A 20,862-nucleotide genomic window follows, 5' to 3' on the forward strand; every position below is an offset into this window, starting at 1 on the left:
AGCAACACTTGAGTGGTTTAAGGGGAAACATATAAATGTCTTGGAATGGCCTAGTCAAAGCCCAGACTTAAAGATTGCTGTACACCAGCAGAACCCATCCAACTTGAAGGAGCTAGAGCAGTTTGCCTTGAAGAATGGGCAAAAATCCCAGTGGCTAGATGTGCCAAGCTTATAGAGACATACCCCAAGAGACTTGCAGCTGTAATTGCTGCAAAAGGTGGCTCTACAAAGTATTGACCCTGGGGGGGGGGTGAGTAGTTGTGCACGCTCAAGTTTTCTGTTTTTTTGTCTTATTTCTTGTTTGCTTCACCCAAAAAAATATTTTGCATCTTCAAAGTGGTAGGCATGTTGTGTAAATCAAATGATACAACCCCCCCCCCAAAATCAATTTTAATTCCAGGTTGTAAGGCAACAAAATAGGAAAAATGCCAAGGGGGGTGAATACTAGATGCTGTTCTTCTACTAATCTCACTGCAACTCCCCTCCATGTCTCCGACCACTACTTTGTATCCTTTTGTCTCTCGCTCTCCTCCAACACTACTCAATATGCCCCTACTCAGATGGTAATGCGCCGTCGCAACCTTCGCTCTCTCTCTCCCGCTACTCTCTCCTCTTCCATCCTATCATCTCTTCCCTCTGCTCAATCCTTCTCCCTCCAATCTCCTGATTCTGCCTCCTCAACCCTCCTCTCCTCCCTTTCTGCATCCTTTGACTCTCTATGTCCCCTATCCTCCCGGCCGGCTCGGTCCTCCCCTCCAGCTCCGTGGCTTGATGACTCATTGCGAGCTCACAGAACAGGGCTCCGGGCAGCCGAGTGGAAATGGACGAAAACTAGACTCCCTGCGGACCTGGCATCTTTTCACTCCCTCCTCTCTACATTTTCTTCATCTGTTTCTGCTGCTAAGGCCACTTTCTACCACTCTAAATTCCAAGCATCTGCCTCTAACCCTAGGAAGCTCTTTGCCACCTTCTCCTCCCTGCTGAATCCCCCACTCCTCCCACTCTGTGGATGACTTCGTCAACCATTTTGAAAAGAAGGTTGACGACATCCGATCCTCGTTTGTTAAGTCAAATGACACTGCTGGTCCTGCTCACACTGCCCTACCCTATGCTTTGACTTCTTTCTCCCCTCTCTCTCCAGATAAAATCTTGCGACTTGTGACGGCCGGCCGCCCAACAACCTGCCCACTTGACCCTATCCCCTCCTCTCTTCTCCAGACCATCTCCGGTGACCTTCTCCCTTACCTCACCTCGCTGATCAACTCATCCTTGACCGCTGGCTATGTCCCTTCTGTCTTCAAGAGAGCGAGAGTTGCACCCCTTCTCAAAAAACCAACACTCGATCCCTCTGATCAATCAATCAATCAATCAATTCTATTGAGCGTGCCGTCTTTAGCCAACTCTCTTGCTATCTCTCTCAGAATGACCTTCTTGATCCAAACCAGTCAGGTTTCAAGACTGGTCATTCAACTGAGACTGCTCTTCTCTGTGTCACGGAGGCTCTCCGTACTGCTAAAGCTAACTCTCTCTCCTCTGCTCTTGTCCTTCTAGACCTGTCTGCTGCCTTTGATACTGTGAACCATCAGATCCTCCTCTCCACCCTCTCCGAGCTGGGCATCTCCGGCGCGGCTCACTCTTGGATTGCGTCCTACCTGACCGGTCGCTCCTACCAAGTGGTGTGGCGAGAAGCTGTCTCCGCACCACGTGCTCTCACCACTGGTGTCCCCCAGGGCTCAGTTCTAGGCCCTCTCCTATTCTCGCTATACACCAAGTCACTTGGCTCTGTCATATCCTCACATGGCCTCTCCTATCATTGCTACGCAGACGACACACAACTAATCTTCTCCTTTCCCCCTTCTGATAACCAGGTGGCGAATCGCATCTCTGCATGTCTGGCAGACATATCACCACCTCAAGCTGAACCATGGCAAGACGGAGCTGCTCTTCCTCCCGGGGAAGGACTGCCTGTTCCATGATCTCGCCATCATGGTTGACAACTCCGTTGTGTCCTCCTCCCAGAGTGCGAAGAGCCTTGGCGTGACCCTGGACAACACCCTGTCGTTCTCCGCTAACATCAAGGCGGTGACCCGATCCTGTAGGTTCATGCTCTACAACATTCGGAGAGTACGACCCTGCCTTACACAGGAAGCGGTACAGGTCCTAATCCAGGCACTTGTCATCTCCCGTCTGGATTACTGCAACTCGCTGTTGGCTGGGCTCCCTGCCTGTGCCATTAAACCCCTACAACTCATCCAGAATGCCGCAGCCCGTCTGGTGTTCAACCTTCCCAAGTTCTCTCACGTCACCCGCTCCTCCGCACACTCCACTGGCTTCTAGTTGAAGCTTGCATCTGCTACAAGACCATGGTGCTTGCCTATGGAGCTGTGAGGGGAACGGCACCTCCATACCTTCAGGCTCTGATCAGTCCCTACACCCAAAACGAGGGCATTGCGTTCATCCACCTCTGGCCTGCTGGCTCCCCTACCTCTGCGGAAGCACAGTTCCCGCTCAGCCCAGTCAAAACTGTTCGCTGCTCTGGCACCCCAATGGTGGAACAAATCAAATCAAATCAAATCAAATCAAATTTTATTGGTCACATGCGCCGAATACAACAGGTGCAGACATTACAGTGAAATGCTTACTTACAGCCCTTAACCAACAGTGCATTTATTTTAAACAAAAAAAGTAAGAATAAAACAACAACAAAAAAAGTGTTGAGAGAAAAAGAGCAGAAGTAAAATAAAGTGACAGTAGGGAGGCTATATATACAGTAAAATAAAGTGACAGTAGGGAGGCTATATATACAGGGGGGTACCGTTGCAGAGTCAATGTGCGGGGGCACCGGCTAGTTGAGGTAGTTGAGGTAATATGTACATGTGGGTAGAGTTAAAGTGACTATGCATAAATACTTAACAGAGTAGCAGCAGCGTAAAAAGGATGGGGTGGGGGGGCAGTGCAAATAGTCCGGGTAGCCATGATTAGCTGTTCAGGAGTCTTATGGCTTGGGGGTAGAAGCTGTTGAGAAGTCTTTTGGACCTAGACTTGGCACTCCGGTACCGCTTGCCGTGCGGTAGCAGAGAGAACAGTCTATGACTAGGGTGGCTGGAGTCTTTGACAATTTTGAGGGCCTTCCTCTGACACCGCCTGGTATAGAGGTCCTGAATGGCAGGGGAGCTTTGCCCCAGTGATGTACTGGGCCGTACGCACTACCCTCTGTAGTGCCTTGCGGTCAGAGGCCAAGCAGTTGCCATACCAGGCGGTGATGCAACCAGTCAGGATGCTCTCGATGGTGCAGCTGTAGAATTTTCTGAGGATCTGAGGACCCATGCCAAATCTTTTTAGTCTCCTGAGGGGGAATAGGCTTTGTCGTGCCCTCTTCACGACTGTCTTGGTGTGTTTGGACCATGATAGTTCGTTGGTGATGTGGACACCAAGGAACTTGAAGCTCTCAACCTGTTCCACTACAGCCCGTCAATGAGAATGGGGCGTGCTCAGTCCTCTTTTTTTTCCTGTAGTCCACAATCATCTCCTTTGTCTTGGTCACGTTGAGGGAGAGGTTGTTGTCCTGGCACCACACGGCCAGATCTCTGACCTCCTCCCCTATAGGCTGTCTCATCGTTGTCGGTGATCAGGCCTACCACTGTTGTGTCGTCGGCAAACTTAATGATGGTGTTGGAGTCGTGCCTGGCCATGCAGTCATGGGTGAACAGAGAGTACAGGAGGGGACTGAGCACGCACCCCCTGAGGGGCCCCCCGTGTTGAGGATCAGTGTGGCAGATGTGTTGTTACCTACCCTTACCACCTGGGGGCGGCCCGTCAGGAAGTCCAGGATCCAGTTGCAGAGGGAGGTGTTTAGTCCCAGGATCCTTAGCTTAGTGATGAGCTTAGAGGGCACTATGGTGTTGAATGCTGAGCTGTAGTCAATGAATAGCATTCTCACGTAGGTGTTCCTCTTGTCCAGGTGGGAAAGGGCAGTGTGGAGTGCGATAGAGATTGCATCATCTGTGGATCTGTTGGGGGCGGTATGCAAATTGGAGTGGGTCTAGGGTTTCTGGGATTATGCTGTTGATGTGAGCCATGACCAGTCTTTCAAAGCACTTCATGGCTACAGACGTCAGTGCTACGGGTCGGTAGTCATTTAGGCAGGTTATCTTAGAGTTCTTGGGCACGGGGACTATGGTGGTCTGCTTGAAACATGTTGGTATTACAGACTCAGTCAGGGACATGTTGAAAATGTCAGTGAAGACACTTGCCAGTTGGTCAGCACATGCTCGGAGTACACGTCCTGGTAATCCGTCTGGCCCTGCGGCCTTGTGAATGTTGACCTGCTTAAAAGTCTTACTCACATCGGCTACGGAGAGCGTGATCACATAGTCATCCGGGAACAGCTGGTGCTCTCATGCATGCTTCAGTGTTGCTTGCCTCGAAGCGAGCATAGAAGTGGTTTAGCTCGTCTGGTAGGCTTGTGTCACTGGGCAGCTCGCGGCTGTGCTTCCCTTTGTAGTCTGTAATAGTTTTCAAGCCCTGCCACATCCGACGAGCGTCAGAGCCAGTGTAGTATGATTCAATCTTAGACCTGTATTGACTCTTTGCCTGTTTGATGGTTCGTCAGAGGTCATAGCGGGATTTCTTATAAGCGTCCGGGTTAGAGTCCCGTTCCTTGAAAGCGGCAGCTCTACCCTTTAGCTCAGTGCGGATGTTTCCTGTAATCCATGGCTTCTGGTTGGGGTATGTACGTACGGTCACTGTGGGGACGACATCATCGATGCACTTATTGATGAAGCCAGTGACTGATGTGGTGTACTCCTCAATGCTGTCTGAAGAATCCCGGAACATGTTCCAGTCTGTGCTAGCAAAACAGTCCTGTAGCTTAGCATCTGCGTCATCTGACCACTTTTTTATTAACCGAATCACTGGTGCTTCCTGCTTCAGTTTTTGCTTATAAGCAGGAATCAGGAGGATAGAGTTATGGTCAGATTTGCCAAATGGAGGCGAGGGAGAGCTTTGTATGCGTCTCTGTGTGTGGAGTAAAGGTGGTCTAGAGTTTTTTTCCCTCTGGTTGCACATTTAACATGCTGGTAGAATTAGGTAGAACGGATTTAAGTTTCCCTGCATTAAAGTCCCCGGCCACTAGGAGCGCTGCATCTGGATGAGCGTTTTCCTGTTGATTAATGGCCTTGTACAACTCATTCAGAGCAATCTTAATGCCAGCATTGGTTTGTGGTGGTAAATAGACAGCTATGAAAAATATAGATGAAAACTCTCTTGGTAAATAGTGTGGTCTACAGCTTATCATAAGATACTCTACCTCAGGCGAGCAAAACCTCGAGACTTCCTTAGTATTTGATTTTGTGCACCAGCTGTTGTTTACAAATATACACAGACCGCCGCCCCTTGTCTTACCAGAGTCAGACGTTCTGTCCTGCCGATGTAGCGTATAGCCTGCTAGCTGAATGTTATTGTTGTCGTTCAGCCACGACTCCGTGAAACATAAGATATTACAGTTTTTAATGTCCCGTTGGTAGGATAACCGTAATCTTAACTCGTCCATTTTATTCTCAAAAGATTGAACGTTGGCTAGTAGGATTGATGGGAGAGGCAGTTTACTCGCTCGCCGTCGGATCCTTACAAGGCACCCGGATCTGCGTCCGCGATATCTCCGTCTCTTCCTCACGCGAATGACGGGGATCTGGGCCTTGTCGGGTGTCTGTAGGATATCCTTCGCGACCGCCTCGTTGAAGAAAAAATCTTCGTCCAATGCGAGGTGAGTAATCGCTGTCCTGATATCCAGAAGCTCTTTTTGGTTATAAGAGACGATGGCAGAAACATTATGTACAAAATAAATTACAAATAACGCGGAAAAACACACATAATAGTACAATTGGTTAGAGGGCTGTAAAACGGCAGCCATCTTCCCGGCTCCCTCACGACGCCAGGACAGCGGAGTCACTCACCACCTTCCGGTGGTGAGGATAGGATAAAGTAATCCTTCTACCCCGCCCCCATACCCCCCCTAAAAAAAAATTGTAAAGTGGTTATCCCACTGGCTATAAGGTGAATGCACCAATTTGTAAGTCGCTCTGGATAAGAGCGTCTGCTAAATGACGTAAATGTAAATGTAAATGTACTTTCGCAAGTCACTGTAGGCTGTGTGCCGGCCGGGTGTGACACGTCCTTCCCAATGCTGAACAGAACTGCACTGTAAAATAGGTGTTTTGACCAATATTTTAGTCAGTATTTTTGTTGACCAAATTAACACTGTTGTAGATGCACCCTCTCAGAGAGAGCAGCTCTCCAGAGAGAGCAGCTCTGTGGGCGAGTGCTCAAAATTCATAGCAGGGTAATCCTTTCTCCCCGTGGCATGACTGGCCCTGACATTCCCCCTGTATCACCGCCGCTCACCCTTCATCCGCACCCGTGCCCTCGTATCACAACTAAGGACAGGCTCTGTGGTTTTAATGGCTGTAGTATTGTCATTGTTTGTCAGTGTTTGGAGTGGTCAGACAGGGAGATTTAAAGGACCTTGAGTGCCAGTCTCTGTTTGCATGACAGACTGTTTCAGGGCCTGTGTTAGAGGGGAAAGGGAGAATTATGGTTTTACATTAAACGGGATGACAGAGGCTGTCTGAATGACAGAGGGAGAGACTCAATTGTATCTGTGTATTTGTGAGTGTAATTCAAGCTTGAGTGTATATGTGATACACAAAGAGAAACTGAATGAAATGGTGAATGAGTGTGGGATTGAAAGCGGACCCCATAAGGAGAGAGAGATGCCTGTCCTTGTGCCTCTCCGCTCCTCATGCATCATTACCTCTCGCCAGCAGGCTGCTCCCTGGGTGTCGGGCCGGCCTCAGCACTGACCTCCAGAAATTAATCAACACACAAACCCCATGAGCACATCCAACGGACAGACTTGCCACCATGTCTACGCACATGCCTGCAAATGAGCCAGTCCACTTCACAGTGGAGGAGGGGACGATATAAAAAAGTTTGATGGGGGACAACATTTTTCTTGCAAGTGAAGAGAGAGTTGACATTTACAGAAGAGTGAGTACACAGACAAACATACTGTACCTCTTGACAAATCCATATTCAAGACAGCTGAGTTCAGATCTCCCTAAAGTGATTGATTACCAATGGTAGACTGTGTATGCATTGGCTTGTCTGTTTTAAACTTGTGACAGACTGCCAGGTGTGCCCTCACCCAGGAGACATGCCCAGTGTAACTGGGCAGAGTGCATGGATGCCAGTGTGGGTACAGAATGACTTGTCATTGACAGAGAGAATGTGAAGATCCTAACATGTTCTGGCTGACTTCCCTCTCCTCTCGATCCCCAGGACTGTATTCACACTGACTGTATAAGTGACCTCGTGTCTCCGGTAGACAGACTCTTTGGCAGGAGATCAGAATATGAAATGATTATATTATTAAAGCTGTACCTTTGACCTTGTCCTCTGGTCATGTGTCTGTTGCAGCTAGTTTTTCTAGCATTGATTTAAATGCATGCAGCTACTCTTTACAGTGACCTGAAACTGTATCCCCAGAAATCATTTGGGAAAGACATTGGGTAATTGATGTTCAAGTTTAGAGTTTAGTTTAGAGAGTTTATTAGTCACATGCACAGGGTCACAGATGTAATTGCGGGGCACAGTGAAATTCAACAGTGCAGGTCAAGAGTAGTGAATGGGACAATAATAAAATAATAATATATACATGTTTACATCTACGCACCAAGCCTACGGTGTGCGTCGCCAGCCCAGTCCGGCCTGTCCCTGCTCCACGCACCAAGCCTACGGTGTGCGTCGTCAGCCTGGTAAGGCCCGTTCCTCCTCCACGCACCAAGCCAGGGGTGCGAGTCGTCAGCCTGGTCCGGCCCGTTCCTACTCCACGCACCAAGCCAGGGGTGCGAGTCGTCAGCCTGGTAAGGCCCGTTCCTCCTCCACGCACCAAGCCAGGGGTGCGAGTCGTCAGCCTGGTAAGGCCCGTTCCTCCTCCACGCACCAAGCCAGGGGTGCGCGTCGTCAGTCCAGCACAACCCGTGCCTGGGTCACCGGTGCCTGGTAAGGTACCGGTCAACTGCTCCACTACGGAGCTGAAGCTAACCGCTCCTGCTAAGTCCAGTTCAGCTCCAGCCAGCGGGGCCAGACTGGACCAGGGGCGCTATGGGGGGTTTATTGGAGGGTGGTGGGCAAGGCCGGAGCCAGAACCGCCGCCGAGGAGGTATGCCCACCCAGCCCTCCCCTGTTTTGTTCAGGTTGAGGCGCGGTCGCAGTCCGCGCCTTTAGGGGGGGGTACTGTCACACCCTGGCTCTGGGACTCTATATGTTGAGCCAGGGTGTGTTCATTCTATGTGTTTAATTCTAGGTTGGTAATTCTGTTGTGTTTATTTCTATGTTGGCTAGAGTGACTCCCAATCAGAGGCAACGAGTGTCAGCTGTCGTTGGTTGTCTCTGATTGGGAGCCATATTTATACTGTCTATTTTCCCTTTGTGTTTGTGGGTTCTTGTTCCAGTTGGTCATTGTTACCGTGGACTTCACGAGTCGTTTCTTGTTTTGTTGGTTGTGTATGTTATCACTGAAGATAATAAATACCATGTTCGTTCAACACGCTGCGCATTGGTCTCTCCCTGACGATCGTGACAATACTGTATGTCTATTACTTATGTTTTAAATGGGCATATATGGTGGAAACATACAGTGCATTCGGAAAGTATTCAGACCCCTCAACTTTTTCCACATTTTGTTACGTTGCAGCCTTATTCTAGAATGGATTAAATCGTTTTTTCCCCTCATCAATCTACACACAATACCCCATAATGACAAAGCAAAAACTGTTTTTTGCTAAAATAAAATAAAATGAAAAAAATGAAATATCATATTTACATAAGTATTTAGACCCTTTAGTCAGTACTTTGTTGAAGCACCTTTGGCAGCGATTACAGCCTTGATTCTTCTTGGGTATGACGCTACAAGCTTGGCACACCTGTATTTGTGGAGTTTCTCCCATTCTTCTCTGCATATCTTCTCAAGCTCTATCAAGTTGGATGGGGAGCGTTGCTGCACAGCTATTTTCAGGTCTCTCCAGAGATGTTCGATTGGGTTCAAGTCCGGGCTCTGGCTGGGCCACTCAAGGACATTCAGAGACTTGTCCCGAGGCCACTCCTGCGTTGTCTTGGCTGTGTGCTTAGGGTCGTTGTCCTGTTGGAAGGTGAACCTTCGCCCCAGTCTGAGGTCCTGAGCGCTCTGGAGCAGGTTTTCATCAAAGATCTCTGTACTTTGCTCCGTTCATCTTTCCCTTGATCCTGACTAGTCTCCCAGTCCCTGCCACTGAAAACATCCCCACAGCATGATGCTGCCACCACCATGCTTAACCGTAGGGATGGTGCCATGTTTCCTTCAGACGTGACGCTTGGCATTAAGTCCAAAGACTTCAATCTTTTCATCAGACCAGATAATCTTGTTTCTCATGGTCTGAGAGTCCTTTAGGTGCCTTTTGGCAAACTCCAAGCGGGCTGTCATGTGCCTTTTACTAAAGAGTGGCTTCCGTCTGGCCACTCTGTCATAAAGGCCTGATTGGTGGAGTGCTGCAGAATTGGTTGTCCTTCTGGAAGGTTCTCCCATCTCCACACAGGAATTCTGGAGCTCTGTCAGAGTGACTATCGGGATCTTGGTCACCTCCCTGACCAAGGCCCTTCTCCCCCGATTGCTCAGTTTGGCCGGGCGGCTAGCTCTAGGAAGAGTCTTGGTGGTTCCAAACTTCTTTCATTTAAGAATGATGGAGGCCACTGTGTTTTTAGACCCTAGATCTGTGCCTTGACACAATCCTGTCTATGAGCTCTAAGGACAATTCTTTCAACTTCATGGCTTGGTTTTTGCTCTGACATGCACTGTCAACTGTGGGACCTTATATAGACAGGTGTGTGCCTTTCCAAATCATGTCCATCAATTTAATTTATCACAGGTGGACTCCAATCAAGTTGTGGAAACATCTCAAGGGTGATCAATGGAAACAGGATGCACCAAAGCAAAGGGTCTTAATACTTATGTAAATAAGGTATTTCTGTTATTGTTTTTTTTTACATTTGCAAATGTCATTATGGGATATTCTGTGTGAATTGATGAGGAAAAAATATAACTCAATCAATTTTAGAATAAGTATCAAAAATCAAAATGTATCAAAATGTGTAAAAAGGGAAGGGGTCTGAATACTTTCCGAATGCCCTGTATATGCCCATACAGTTGAAGTCGGAAGTTTACATACACCTTAGCAAAATACATTTAAACTCAGTTTTTCACAATTCCTGACATTTAATCCTAGTAAACATTCCCTGTCTTAGGTCAGTTAGGATCACCACTTTATTTTAAGAATGTGAAATGTCAGAATAATAGTAGAGAGAATTATTTATTTCAGCTATTATTTCTTTCATCACATTCCCAGTGGGTCAGAAGTTTACATACACTCAATTAGTATTTGGTAGCGTTGCCTTTAAATTGTTTAACTTGGGTCAAACATTTCGGGTAGCCTTCCACAAGCTTCCCACAATAAGTTGGGTGAATTTTGGCCCATTCCTCCTGACAGAGCTGGTGTAACTGAGTCAGGTTTGTAGGCCTCCTTGTTCGCACACGCTTTTTCAGTTCTGCCCACAAAGGTTCTATAGGATTGAGGTCAGGGCTTTGTGATGGCCACTCCAATTCCTTGACTTTGTTGTCCTTAAGCCATTTTGCCACAACTTTGGAAGTATGCTTGGGGTCATTGTCCATTTGGAAGACCCATTTGTGACCAAGCTTTCATTTCCTGACTGATGTCTTGAGATGGTGCTTCAATATATCCACATCATTTTCCGTCCTCATGATGCCATCTCTTTTGTGAAGTGCACCAGTCCCTCCTGCAGCAAAGCACCCCCACAGCATGATGCTACCACCCCCGTGCTTCCAGGTTGGGATGGTGTTCTTCGGCTTGCAAGCTTACCCCCTTTTTCCTCCAAACATAACGATGGTCATTATGGCCAAACAGTTCTATTTTTGTTTCATCAGACCAGAGGACATTTCTCCAAAAAGTATGATCTTTGTCCCCATGTGCAGTTGCAAACCGTAGTCTGGCTTTTTTATGGCGGTTTTGGAGCAGTGGCTTCTTCCTTGCTGAGCGGCCTTTCAGGTTATGTCGATATAGGACTCGTTTTACTGTGGATATAGATACTTTTGTACCTGTTTCCTCCAGCATCTTCACAAGGTCCTTTGCTGTTGTTCTGGGATTTATTTGCACTTTTTGCACCTGAGTATGTTCATCTCTAGGAGACAGAACGTGTCTCCTTCCTGAGCGGTATGATGGCTGCGTGGTCCCATGGTGTTTATACTTGCGTACTATTGTTTGTACAGATGAACGTGGTACCTTAAGGCGTTTGGAAATTGCTCCCAAGGATGAACCAGACTTCTGGAGGTCTACCATTTTTTTCTGAGGTCTTGGCTGATTTCTTTAGATTTTCCCATGATGTCAAGCAAAGAGGCACTGAGTTTGAAGGTAGGCCTTGAAATACATCCACAGGTACACCTCCAATTGACTCAAATGATGTAGTCCCCTGTAGCTCAGTTGGTAGAGCATGACGCTTGCAACGCCAGGGTTGTGGGTTCGTTTCCCACGGGGGGCCAGTATGAAAATGTATGCACTCACTAACTGTAAGTCGCTCTGGATAAGAGCGTCTGCTAAATGACTAAAATGTAAAATGTGCCAGGCGCACCGGTTTGAGTGTGTCAAGACCTGCAACACTGCTGTTTTGCTTTACGCTCAACAGTTTCCCGTGTGTATCAAGAGTGGTCCACCACCCAAAGGACATCCAGCCAACTTGGCACAACTGTGGGAAGCATTGGAGTCAACATGGGCCAGGATCCCTGTGGAACAGTTCTTGTGCTGACGTTGCTTCCAGAGGCAGTTTGGAACTCGGTAGTGAGTGTTGCAACCGAGGACAGACGATTGTTAGCCGTTGTTGCTCCTTGACGTGTCCACTTCACAATAACAGCACTTACAGTTGACCGGGGAAGCTCTAGCATGGCAGAAATTTGACAAACTAACTTGTTGGAAAGGTGGCATCCTATGATGGTGCCACGTTGAAAGTCACTGAGCTATTCATTAAGGCCATTCTACTGCCAATGTTTGTCTATGGAGATTGCATGGCTGTGTGCTCAATTTTATAAACCTGTCAGCAACGGGTGTGGCTGAAATAGCCGAATCCACTCATTTGAAATGGTGTCCACATACTTTTGTATATATAGTGCCGTGGTTCCCAAACCTTTTATAGTCCCGTACCCCTTCAAACATTCAACCTCCAGCTGCGTACCCCCTCTAGCACCAGGGTCAGCGCACTCTAAAAAGTTGTTTTTTTGCCATCATTGTAAGCCTGCCACACACACACTATACAATACATTTATTAAATATAAGAATGAGTGTGAGTTTTTGTCACAACCCGGCTTGTGGGAAGTTACAAAGAGCTCTTATAGGACCAGGGCACAAATAATAATATAATAATAATCAATAATTTTGCTCTTTATTTAGCCATCTTACATATAAAACCTTATTTGTTCATCAAAAATTGTGAATAACTCACCACAGGTTAATGAGAAGGGTATGCTTGAAAGGATGCACATATCTCTGCAATGTTGGTTTGTATTGGAGAGAGTCTCAGTCTTAAATCATTTTCCACACACAGTCTGTGCCTGTATTTAGTTTTCATGCTAGTGAGGGCCGAGAATCCACTCTCACATAGGTACGTGGTTGCAAAGGGCATCAGTGTCTTAACAGCGCGATTTGCCAAGGCAGGATACTCTGAGCGCAGCCCTATCCAGAAATCTGGCAGTGGCTTCTGATTAAATTCAATTTTCACAGAACCGCTTGTTGCAATTTCGATGAGGCTCTCTTGTTCAGATATTGGTAAGTGTACTGGAGGCAGGGCATGAAAGGGATAATGAATCCTGTTGTTTGTGTCGTCCGTTTCGGGAAAGTACCTGCGTAATTGCGCACCCAGCTCACTCAGGTGCTTCGCCAAATCACATTTGACATTGTCCGTAAGTTTCAGTTAATTTGCACACAAAAAATCATACAATGATGGAAAGACCTGTGTGTTGTCCTTGTTAATGCGGACAGAGAAGAGCTCCAACTTCTTAATCATAGCCTCAATTTTGTCCTGCACATTGAATATAGTTGCGGAGAGTCCCTGTAATCCTAGATTCAGATCATTCAGGCGAGAAAAAACATCACCCAGATAGGCCAGTCGTGTGAGAAACTCGTCATCATGCAAGCGGTCAGACAAGTGAAAATGATGGTCAGTAAAGAAAACTTTAAGCTCATCTCTCAATTCAAAAAAACTTGTCAATACTTTGCCCCTTGATAACCAGCGCACTTCTGTATGTTGTAAAAGCGTTACATGGTCGCTGCCCATATCATTGCATAATGCAGAATATACACGAGAGTTCAGGGGCCTTGCTTTAACAAAGTTAACCATTTTCACTGTAGTGTCCAAAACGTCTTTCAAGCTGTCAGGCACTCCCTTGGCAGCTAGAGCCTCTCGGTGGATGCTGCAATGTACCCAAGTGGCGTCGGGAGCAACTGCTTGCACGCGCGTTATCACTCCACTATATCCGCGTCATGGCTTTTGCGCCATCAGTACAAATACCAACACATCTTGACCACCAAAGTCCATTTGATGTCACAAAGCTGTCCAGTACCTTAAAAATATATTATCCTCTTGTCCTGGTTTCCAGTGGTTTGCAGAAGAGGATGTCTTCCTTAATTGACCCCCCATAAATGTAACAGACATATACCAGGAGCTGTGCCAGGCCCGCCACATCTGTTGACTCATCCAGCTGTAACGCATATAATTCTCTGGCTTTTATGCGAAGCAGTAATTGTTTAAAAACATCTCCTGCCATGTCACTGATGCGTCGTGAAACAGTGTTGTTTGCTGAAGGCATTGTCTGTATAGTGTTTTTGGCCTTTCCCCCAGCATTGTCCCTGCCATATCCGCGGCAGCAGGAAAAATTAAGTCCTCCGCAATAGTATGGGGCTTGCCTGTCTAGCCACTCGGTAGCACAACATATAAGACGCTTCTAGTCCCTTCTTATTAATAGTATACAAGTCTTACAACTCGACAGTCGTCTTAATTATCGCTAAAAAAACTCCTGTGGCTTATTCAAATTGGCATGTTTCGTTTTTAAATGTCTGCGCAAGAGTGAAGGTTCATTGAGTTGTACTTTTGCACATATAACACACTGTGGCTGAGGAAAGGCACTACTCCCAATATAAGTGAACCCCAAATCAATGTAGTTCTCATCTTATTTACGCCTCTTCGATGGTCCAACGTCCCTGTCTGTTGTTCGGTGCTTTCCTGGGTATGGGGGCAGTAGCTCTTCGGCTGTTTCAGATCCACAACTGTCAGTGTCCATGCTAGCTGGGCTGCAACAAATGTAGAATTACTGATGCTAGCATTGGATGTGCTCGTGGAAGCAGAACAACTTGTGTCGTCGACAGGTGCAGGTGTAGTACTGCTGGTAGTGGCAGTACTACAAGTAGAGCTGGTATGTGTCTCTATGGATGCGGGCCTTACTTTTTTTTAACCATTTATCCATTTTAGAGCAAACGGAATGAGCAGCAGCTACGTTTGGCTACATACGGACCGTTAGTGGAATTCCAGAGAGAGAGTAACGGTTAATGTGATTGGATGTTAATTATTTGACTAGGCTACCTATATTTGACATTGTGTTGTTATTTCGCTGAACACTAGATCGTTTAATTTTATTTTTGGCAGTGAAACAAGGCTACTCAGGCGAGAAAAAACATCACCCAAATGGACTGTTTGAAAATGTGAATCACATTTTTATTTGGCGTACCCACGACAGCATTGCGCGTACCCCAGTTTGGGAATAGCTGATATAGTGTATATGTATCCACACATGTAAGTACATAGATGTCTCATATCTGTTGAAATATACAAGAATTGGCTGTATTCAAATGTTTATTACATGTACACTGAGTGTACAAACCATTGAGAACCTGCTCTTTCCATGACATAGACTGACCAGGTGAATCCAGGTGAAAGCTATGATCCCCTTATTGATGTCATTTTTAAAATCCACTTTAATCAGTGGAGAGGAGATAAGTTAAAGAAGGATTTTTGAGACAATTGAGACATGGATTGTGTATGTCTGCCATTCAGAGGGTGAATGGGCAAAACAAAAGATTGAAGTACCTTTGAATGAGGTATGGTAGTAGGTGCCCTGTAGCTCAGTTGGTAGAGCATGGCGCTTGCAACGCCAGGGTTGTGGGTTTGTTTCCCATGGGGGGCCAGTATGAAAAATGTATGCACTCACTAACTGTAAGTCGCTCTGGATAAGAGCGTCTGCTAAATGACTAAAATGTAAAATGTGCCAGGAGCACCAGTTTGAGTGTGTCAAGACCTGCAACACTGCTGTTTTGCTTTACGCTCAACAGTTTCCTGTGTGTATCAAGAGTGGTCCACCACCCAAAGGACATCCAGCCAACTTGGCACAACTGTGGGAAGCATTGGAGTCAACATGGGCCAGCATCCCTGTGGAACGCTTTCGACACCTTGTAGAGTCCGTGCCCTGACGAAATGAGGCTGTTCTGAGGACAGTTCAGCCATTTGACTGTTTTAAGCCATTCCCACTTATCCCTTTGTTGCATCCGGGAAGCGCATCATGACAGCATCTGTGGGGGGAAAGCAACAAATGGAAGATAAAGAGCACATAGAACAGTTAGGGGTTGGGTTTGGGGTCATAAATAAAAATAAAATAAAATGGAAAAACCTTTATGTGAAAAGCTTATCAGATTCAGTTGAATAAGAAACCCTTGACCATTAATGCCCTGTTTGCAATTATTGATTGGTAAATTCAATTAAGGGATAGTTCACATTTTTACACCTTAGAGTCAGTCAGATGGTTCCCTACCCTGAAAGTAGTCCATGGGCCAGGAGAAACTGTAATCCATGATTCAGAGTTGCTTAAATAACCGCTATTAACTTGAGTGAATTTGGCCCCAAACATTGAACTTTGACTAATTGCCCCCATCACCCCCATAGTTTTTTTGTTAGCCATCTGACTTTAGACTATAACGTGTAAAAAAGTGAACCTTTAACATTTTCAATTTATTGAATTGAAATTGACCCCAACCCTGTTATGGTGTATACATTGTTTTATAGAATTCAGCGAGATATTGAGATTTACAGGAGGTCATTTTTCTACTTCCCCAGAGTCAGATGAACTCATGAATACCATTTTTATGTCTCTGCCTACAGTTAGGAGATTATTGAAGTTAGCATATCTTTAGCTTAGTACAACTGCTGGAAGTCTGCCGGTATAGTAGCCAGCAGATCGCAACGTTGTTTCTGTCTGAAATGCGCTTCCCATGCGCTCACAGACACCGTAATGAGACAGATACAACGCTGTGATCTCTATGCAACAATGGGACAGAGAATGAGGACGTGGATAGAATCTTGTTTCATATGATTGTCAGTAAAATTCACAACTTTATAAAATATTGGAAAAAAGTATTTGATCCCCTGCTGATTTTGTACGTTTGCCCACTGACAAAGAAATGATCAGTCTATAATTTTAATGGTAGGTTTATTTGAACAGTGAGAGACAGAATAACAACTACAAAATCCAGAAAAACGCATGTCAAAAATGTTATAAATTGATTAGCATTTTAATGAGGGAAATAAGTATTTGACCCCTCTGCAAAACATGACTTGGTGTTTTGCAGTACTTGGTGGCAAAACCCTTGTTGGCAATCACAGAGGTCAGACGTTTCATGTAGTTGGCCACCAGGTTTGCACACATCTCAGGAGGGATTTTGTCCTATAGGATTAGGGATAGGGATAGGGATAGGGATATTTTCTATGGTCCTCTGTAGCTCAGCTGGTAGAGCACGGCGCTTGTAACGCTAAGGTAGTGGGTTCGATCCCCGGGACCACCCATACACAAAAAAAAAAACCAAAAAAAAATGTATGCACGCATGACTGTAAGTCGCTTTGGATAAAAGCGTCTGCTAAATGGCATATTATTATTAAGGTCTGGAGACTGGCTAGGCCACTCCAGGACCTTAATGTGCTTCTTCTTGAGCCACACCTTTGTTGCCTTGGCCGTGTGTTTTGGGTCATTGTCATGCTGGAATACCCATCCACGACCAATTTTCAATGCCCTGGCTGAGGGAAGGAGGTTCTCACCCAAGATTTGACAGTACATGGCCCCGTCCATCGTCCCTTTGATGCAGTGAAGTTGTCCTGTCCCCTTAGCAGAAAAACACCCCCAAAGCATAATGTTTCCACCTCCATGTTTGACGGTGGGGATGGTGTTCTTGGGGTCATAGACAGCATTCCTCCTCCTCCAAATACGGCGAGTTGAGTTGATGCCAAAGAGCTCGATTTTGGTCTAATCTGACCACAACACTTTCACCCAGTTCTCCTCTGAATCATTCAGATGTTCATTGGCAAACTTCAGATGGGCCTGTATATGTGCTTTCTTGAGCAGGGGGACCTTGCGGGCGCTGCAGGATTTCAGTCCTTCACGGCGTAGTGTGTTACCAATTGTTTTCTTGGTGACTATGGTCCCAGCTGCCTTGAGATCATTGACAAGATCCTCCCATGTAGTTCTGGGCTGATTCCTCACCGTTCTCATGATCATTGCAACTCCACGAAGTGAGATCTTGCATGGAGCCTCAGGCCGAGGGAGATTGACAGTTATTTTTTGTTTCTTCCATTTGCGAATAATCACACCAACTGCTGTCACCTTCTCACCAAGCTGCTTGGCGATGGTCTTGTAGCCCATTCCAGCCTTGTGTAGGTCTACAATCTTGTCCCTGACATCCTTGGAGAGCTCTTTGGTCTTGGCCATGGTGGAGAGTTTGGAATCTGATTGATTGATTGCTTCTGTGGACAGGTGTCTTTTATACAGGTAACAAGCTGAGATAAGGAGCACTCCCTTTAAGAGTGTGCTCCTAATCTCAGCTCGTTACCTGTATAAAAGACACCTGGGAGCCAGAAATCTTTCTGATTGAGAGGGGGTCAAATACTTATTTCCCTCATTAAAATGCAAATCAATTTATAACATTTTTGACATGCGTTTTTCTGGATTTTTGTTGTTGTTATTCTGTCTCTCACTGTTCAAATAAACCTACCATTAAAATTATAGACTGATCATTTCTTTGTCAGTGGGCAAACGTACAAAATCAGCAGGGGATCAAATACTTTTTTCCCTCACTGTATGTATAGCTTTGTAAGACTATAAATTACTAACCACCTAGCTTTGGAGTACTTAGAAGGTCTAGTTCCCTGTTTTTGAGAGGAGCTGGCTACTGTGGGAGACTTCTAGTAATTGCACTAAGCTAACGGTATGCTAACTTCAATCATCTCTAAACTGCATGCAAAGACATACAAATGGTTTCCATGAGTTCGTCTGACTCTGGGTAAGTAGAAAAACAACCTAAATCTCAAAATCTCGCAGTATCCCTTTAAGCCATGTCAGTGTCTGGAGTAATATTTATTCACCATTCTTTCTGCTATGAGTCATTTATTAGTCATATTATTTTTAAAACAATATCATGACGATATCCGAACACTGTCAAATGCTCATTTGCAATCAATGAACAAAACCCTACTCACCAATTACTGCGGTCACCTTTTCAGGATCCAATCAGTCTTTTTTCTCCCCATCTTCTCCCCGTTTAGCTTTGCCACCTACAATTGTTCAAATGAAATAAGTTCAATGTGTCAAATAATTATCCAAAGTCATAATGACACAGCCAGATATTTAAATTTGAGTTAGGTCTGAAGATGACTCTGACTAAGCTGTACAATGCTACAAATAATACATACATACAGTGGTGGAAAAAGTACTCAGTTGTCATACTTGAGTAAAAGTAAAGATTCCATAATAGAAAATTACTCAAGTAAAAGTGAAAGTCACCCAGTAAAATACTGCTTGAGTAAAAGTCTAAAAGTATCTTGTTTTAAATGTACTTAAGTACAGTGGTGGAAAAAGTACTCAATTGTCATACTTGAGTAAAAGTAAAAAGTAAATGGTATACATCAAATTCCTTATATTAAGCAAACCAGACGGCACGATTTACTAGTTTTTTTTATTTACAGACAGACGGGCTCACTCCAATACTCAGACATCATTTACAAATTCAGTATTTTGTGTTTAGTGAGTCCGCCAGATCAGACGCAGTAGGGATGATGACGCGTTATATTAATAGGTGCATGAATTGGTGTTGATGTCCTTCCTGAGCATTCAAAATGTAATGACTACTTTTGGGTGTCAGGGAAAATGTAATGGAGTAAAATGTACATATTTTCTTTAGGAATGTAGTGGAGTAAAATTAAAAGTTGTCAAAAATATAAATAGTAAAGTACAGATAACCCCCCAAAATACTTAAGTAGTACTTCAAAGTATTTTTTACTTAAGTACTTTACACCACTGCATACAGTGGCTTGCGAAAGTATTCACCCCCTTGGCATTTTTCCTATTTTGTTGCCTTACAACCTGGAATTAAAAATGGAATTTGGGGGGGTTTGTATCATTTGATTTACACGACATGCCTACCACTTTGAAGATGCAAAATAATTTTTTTTGTGGAACAAACAAGAAATAAGACAAAAAAACAGAAAACTTGAGCGTGCACAACTATTCACCCCCCCCAAAGTCTATACTTTGTAGAGCCACCTTTTGCAGCAATTACAGCTGCAAGTCTCTTGGGGTATGTCTCTATAAGCTTGGCACATCTAGCCACTGGGATTTTTGCCCATTCTTCAAGGCAAAACTGCTCCAGCTCCTTCAAGTTGGATGGCTTCCACTGGTGTACAGCAATATTTTAGTCATACCACAGATTCTCAATTGGATTGAGGTCTGGGCTTTGACTAGGCCATTCCAAGACATTGAAATGTTTCCCCTTAAACCACTCAAGTGTTGCTTTAGCAGTATGCTTAGGGTCATTGTCCTGCTGGAAGGTGAACCTCCGTCCCAGTCTCAAATCTCAAGACTGAAACAGGTTTCCCTCAAGGATTTCCCTGTATTTAGCGCCATCCATCATTCCTTCAATTCTGACCAGTTTCCCAGTCCCTGCCGATGAAAAACATCCCCACAGCTTGATGCTGCCACCACCATGCTTCACTGTGGGAATGGTGTTCTCGGGGTGATGAGAGGTGTTGGGTTTGCGCCAGACATAGCATTTTCCTTGATGGCCAAAAAGCTCAATTTTAGTCTCATCTGACCAGAGTACCTTCTTCCATATGTTTGGGGAGTCTCCCACATGCCTTTTAGTGAACACCAAAAGTGTTTGCTTATTTTTTTCTTTAAGCAATGGCTTTTTTCTGGCCACTCTTCTGTAAAGCCCAGCTCTGTGGCGTGTACGGCTTAAAGTGGTCCTATGGACAGATACTACAATCTCCGCTGTGGAGCTTTGCAGCTCCTTCAGGGTTATCTTTGGTCTCTTTGTTGCCTCTCTGATTAATGCCCTCCTTGCCTGGTCTGTGAGTTTTGGTGGGCGGCCCTCTCTTGGCAGGTTTGTTGTGGTGCCATATTCTTTCCATTTTTTTAATAATGGATTTAATGGTGCTCTGTGGGATGTTAGAAGTTTCTGATATTTTTTTATAACCCAACCCTGATCTGTACTTCTCCACAACTTTGTCCCTGACCTGTTTGGAGATCTCCTTGGTCTTCATGGTGCCACTTGCTTGGTGGTGCCCCTTGCTTAGTGGTGTTGCAGACTCTGGGGCCTTTCAGAACAAGTGTATATATACTGAGATCACGTGACAGATCATGTGACACTTAGATTGCACACAGGTGGACTTTATTTA

Source organism: Coregonus clupeaformis, chromosome 29 (genome assembly GCF_020615455.1).
Source record: "Coregonus clupeaformis isolate EN_2021a chromosome 29, ASM2061545v1, whole genome shotgun sequence".
Taxonomy (NCBI): domain Eukaryota; kingdom Metazoa; phylum Chordata; class Actinopteri; order Salmoniformes; family Salmonidae; genus Coregonus; species Coregonus clupeaformis.